The sequence below is a fragment of the Pteropus alecto genome, unplaced genomic scaffold, assembly GCF_000325575.1.
Source record: "Pteropus alecto unplaced genomic scaffold, ASM32557v1 scaffold62, whole genome shotgun sequence".
NCBI lineage: Eukaryota > Metazoa > Chordata > Mammalia > Chiroptera > Pteropodidae > Pteropus > Pteropus alecto.
Genome location: NW_006432491.1, coordinates 2796322 through 2801405, shown reverse-complemented (window position 1 = coordinate 2801405; position 5084 = coordinate 2796322). Strand labels below are relative to the sequence as shown.

Sequence of the window (5084 nt, the reverse complement as noted above, 5' to 3'; positions counted from 1 at the left end):
TTGATTTTAACTGTGCAGTTAGATACCGATAAATATAGTATTCTTCACATTTTAGCTCCTATGTTAGAGTAGAGTTGCCAAGGTGATGGTACGGCACAGTGGATTTGTTTTTATGTGGCTTAGTGAGTTCATGCTGAAAGCTAAATCAATACCAGCAACTTCTCACCCTGAGAATCATTCTCTATTATTTTTGTTGTCATTCTTTGGCCACATGTTCTTGCTTTGCATGTTTTAGAGAGACTGGGAAGATTTTTGTCCTCATTTTGGTTGCCTAATACCTGAAGGTGGTTATGTAAGTAAACATTAGTCAGATAAGAGCTTTCAAGCATGGCATTGATGCTCAAAACCTTGCAATTCTAAAATATCTCTTTGGAATGAGATTTAGCCTCTTTCAGAAAGCACAGGACAAATTTTCTAGATGTTCTCTAAGTTCATTATTGCCTAATGATTCTACAAGTTTTTAAGAAATACAATTAAACATATATTATTACAGATCTCACAAAAGTAAAGCTTGTGTCAAAATTTGGCATGGTTCTCCAAAGAAATGTGATGCCCTTATAGAATTCTGAACCAATATTAATGCCAATATTTTAAATTAAATTTCATAAACCTTTCTTTATTTTATAGCATAGAATGTGTTCATTGTAATGTTTTAGCTTCATGTTACAAAGGTACTGCTTGTGTAAAAATACTGACTGGTTATCATTCTTTCAGTGATCAACTATGTATTGAATATCTGTCAAACTTGTGCTAAAAAAGTAGGGATGTGGAAATAAGCTTAAACCCAGTATGGTGTGTATCTTCATAGAACTTAGACACTAGTTAAAGAAGATAGACATGGATCAAAAAGACTCAAAAAATACAATATAGTGTTATAAGAGCTTGTAATAGAGAGATCTGACAAGGAGCTCAGGGAAGGCTTCATGCAGGAAATAACATAGTTGAGATAAAAAACAAAACAAAACTGGGTAGGTAATTCAACAGAAAAAAATGAGGAGAGAAACACTGGACTAAGAAGACAATTATGCAAAAATTCCTGTAGGCAGGAGTATGCCAATATGAGAGACTGGGAGAAAGCAAGAGTGTTTAGTTTGAGATGGTAAAGGAGAGAAAGGTAAAATGAGATACTGGAAAAACATTTTAAAGTAAGATCATGAAGGCACATAGACTCTGTTATAGAACTTTAATTTTATAAAAATTGAAAGCCATTTAAGAGTTTTAGTATTTCTGTAGAGAGAAGGGAGCAGATGAATGTGGGTAGACCAGTTGAGTAGTTCTTATATTACAGGACCTGAGGGCATAGCTTTGTTTAGTGTGGGAGTAGTACATAAAAAGAGAATGGAATAAATTCAAGAGATATTTAGGAGGCAAAATCAAAAGATTTTGGAGTTGGATAAGATATTATCACTAGTTTTCTCACTTGCACGAATTGATATATGGTGGTTCCATTAATTGAGACAAGCAATAGCAGAGGAGAGCAGGTGTGGTAGGGGAAATTATGAATTGGATTTTAGACATGTTGAATTAGATATACCTTTGCAATATCCAGAGGATATTTAAGGAGATGTTCGATGTATGAATCTAGATCTTAGAGATAAATTGGGAAATGTAATTTGTAAGCCTTCTGTATAGAGATCAAAATTAAAGCCATGGATATAAATGAAATTATCTCTGGAGGTTGTGTTTGAATAAATATGAAATGATGATTTGTTTTTTGGCTTTCCACATATGAAAAGATAGCTGCTGATCTATTTATGTCTACATTTCTTGAAATGATTTAAACAAATTTCAAGTTCTTTCAAGTGATCATTCACATTTATCTACTTGCGAGATGCCTGAAAATATTGAGATTTTCAACAGCCTAATAAAAATAGAGTTATAGGAGAAGATAGACTTGTTATATTATTGAGCTGAGAAAGGAGTGAAAAATCAAAGCTAAATCTCTTTTTATTTAACTAGGCTAAAGCCATGACATAAATCAAACAAATCTAACTTAAAACATCATACTGCTTTAAATTGGTTTAAAGTAAAAATATATACATATATTTTTGGAAATGATTTTTTGGAAAATTTGTCAAATTATACAGACAAAAAGCTTAAAGATGTCTGCATTATAATCAATCAGAATTCGCTAAGTTGTCTTATTTCCCTGCTAAGAACAAAATCTACTTTTGTGCATTTTTCACAGTCATTAATAGTAAATGCAAATACTAGTTGCATATCCTACAGCATATTAGAGAGAAATCCAGAAGAATGTATTCTACCTGAAAGGCATCCCTGGGTGAGTCTAGAACTGGGGAGATTTATTCTAGGGAAGCATTGTTGGATTGAGGAATAAACAAGGCGGTGATGAGTAGGTTCTCAGTAAGTGTATTCTGGAAAAGATTATGCATTTCTGATGAATTACTAAGTATAAATTGGTCAGTATAAAATATTTAAATGTGAAAATTAGTATTTGTCAATTACTTTACTGTAAAATACAAATCAGTCACAAATTCTTTTGATGAAAAATATATGTTTCGTCCTTGACATCACAGTAGCTATGATCTTGAATAAACTGTTGTATGTTATTTTAACATTGTCTCCCTGCCCTGATTTTAGTTAGCTTGGTAAATTAGAAGCCCTCTCAACAGAAAGCTCTCTCTATCCTATTTACCTTACTAGTTACCTTCCTTCTTGGTACCTCAATACCTATGAAAACTGCAAGATACATGATCGGTGATGACAGGAAGACTAGTGCCAGTGAAAAAGGTTTATGCTAAATTCAAGTTGTATTTGTGGTGAAAATTTTAAAAAAAGAAATCATTCAAAGAAATGTAAAATGTAGCAAGGAAGAAAAAACAAAACAAACGAATTCATTCGTAAACCAGAATATTCACTTTTAAAATCTGAAGGTTGGTATTAATGTAGCTAAACAACAAATCCTGGCTTGTAACCTCTTTCTTTATGGCTTGTTAGGTTGTTTCATGACCTGAAATGCACTGCTTTTCTTCACAGTCTAGAAGAAAAAGATGGAGAATATCTGCCAGGCAACTGAGAAGCAGCCTCCAGGGGTGTTTAGGAACATGGGGCTAGCTTGATTTGTGGCTTGTGTTTACTACTGATTAGCTCTGTGGCCTTGCACACTTGATTCTCCATGTAGAGTACCTGTTTCTATACCTAAGAAAGGCTTTGCTCCTGGCATTGTGAGATCAGGTTTTAATAGGTCATCTATGTGCCCTCCACCTGTCAGTAGTCCATGTGTGCTGCTTTCTTTGCCCCCAGACAGGGCCGGAAGTGAATCTTGATTTCAACATTTCCAAACTGTGAGAAACTGAGAAAATTACTTAACTTCTCCGTACCACATTTTTCCCATTTGAATAATGGGGGAATTCATAGCAGGTATACCTCACAGTACAATCTGAGGATTAAAAATGACTAATGCATGTAAGGCCTTTAAATGTTTAGTGTTATTATTATTACTTATTATTATTTATTATTATTATTTAGTTCATGCTAAATTGAAGTTCTAATCAACATTCATTATATTCATCATAAAGTGTTTATTTATATTGTACATTTGTGAGCATGGAATCCAATGATGCAATGAACTTCATTTGGAAAGGAAAATCCTGTAATAGATTTTTTTCCAAATCTTTCTTCACTATAGTCACTAAAGTTCCTCTCCCTTTCCTCCTTCCTCTAGCACCCAGTCTTTTCCCTGTGGGTCCTAGGCCTGGCGGGTCCCAGGTCTGGCTGTGATCCGGGCTCGTGACTAGGAATAGGACCCCGGATTTAGAATGTTACATTAGTGTAGTAGGGTGCCTAAAATATGTAAACATAATTCAGCTTATTGTATCACGCATGTGTGGCTGAATGCCATTATTCATTATTGTACTGTGGTATATGTAGAACCATGTGGTCCCTTGGGGAGCACAAGAAGGAGAGCAGAAGAAGAGCAGAAGCAGAAGTCTGCTCCCTGCAATAGACTGCAATTCCCCCAATAGAACTGTGCTCCCCACAATAAAGTTGATGCCTGCAGTTTCATTCTCATGTCAGCCTCTTGTGCATTCTTTCAATTGGGCGTCTCACCACCGAAACCTTCTCTTCTCGATCAGCTCGGCGTTGACACCCCTCATACCCCATCCCTATCTCTTCTTTCTTTAACTTTCCCAGGCTCCTCCTCCTCCATTATATACTAGACCAGTTATGAAGGAAATGATTTTGTAGACAGAAGAGTGGGTGTGTGTGTATGTGTGTGTGTGTGAATGGAAAGTAACAAAATTGTCTTATGCAAATACTAAAGCAATCATTATAGTGTCTTATACAGTGTCATCGTTTCACTTTCATAATAAGAGGAACTCTTGGGAGGAATTCTTGTGACCACCAACCAGGATGCCAAATTTCAGAGGGTGAGAAGGTGAAGCACTGACTTTAAGATACAACCTAAAGCAGTTGGTTTAATTATTATTCCTTTCCTTCTACATCCTTTTTTATTCTATTATGATTATTATGCTTTTGCATTAGGTGTCTTAAGTGTAGCTCCTATAATAATGGTATTATAAGAAAAGAACCTGTGAATGAAGTGGATGTTTCTTTAAATGTCTTTAATTTCTTATTTAAAAATATTTCTAATTGTGATTAAATAAATATTTTTTATGTAAACATATAAGATATAAAGGTTCTCTTTTTATTTGTGAGCCTTTACTTCAAGTTAAAGAATTTGAGTAAGTCAAGTGCAATTTACTGTGTCCTTCCATATGGACGTACTTCAGTATGAAACTGGGTTGTTTGTTTGCACGGTGGCTTTTGTGTTTGAGGTGCTTTCTGTGAGCAATTCACCACAGACTGCGATATATCGCTGTTGGTTTTATCTTGATGATTTAAAAAAGCTGTGCTTAGAAGTCAGGTGCAGGGTGAATTTTAAATTTTCATAGAGGTGTATGTAGCCTTACTAGTGGATCTAAGATTTGCTCTGCTCCGCTCTTTGCTTTGAAGGCATATTTCTTCATTTCATCACAAGATTTCTGAGGAAAATGTAAACCTTTTCATCTTCAGTTATGCTACTTTTTATTTCAAGAGGAGCCTTTCTGAAATGGCAGCTT

At 34.8% G+C, this 5084-nt stretch overlaps 1 protein-coding gene across 1 annotated transcript in view; it reads left to right on the top strand.

Annotated features, from left to right (window-relative positions):
* PXDNL (peroxidasin like) overlaps positions 1 to 5084 on the top strand; it is a 495544-nt gene that overhangs the window by 335645 nt on the left and 154815 nt on the right.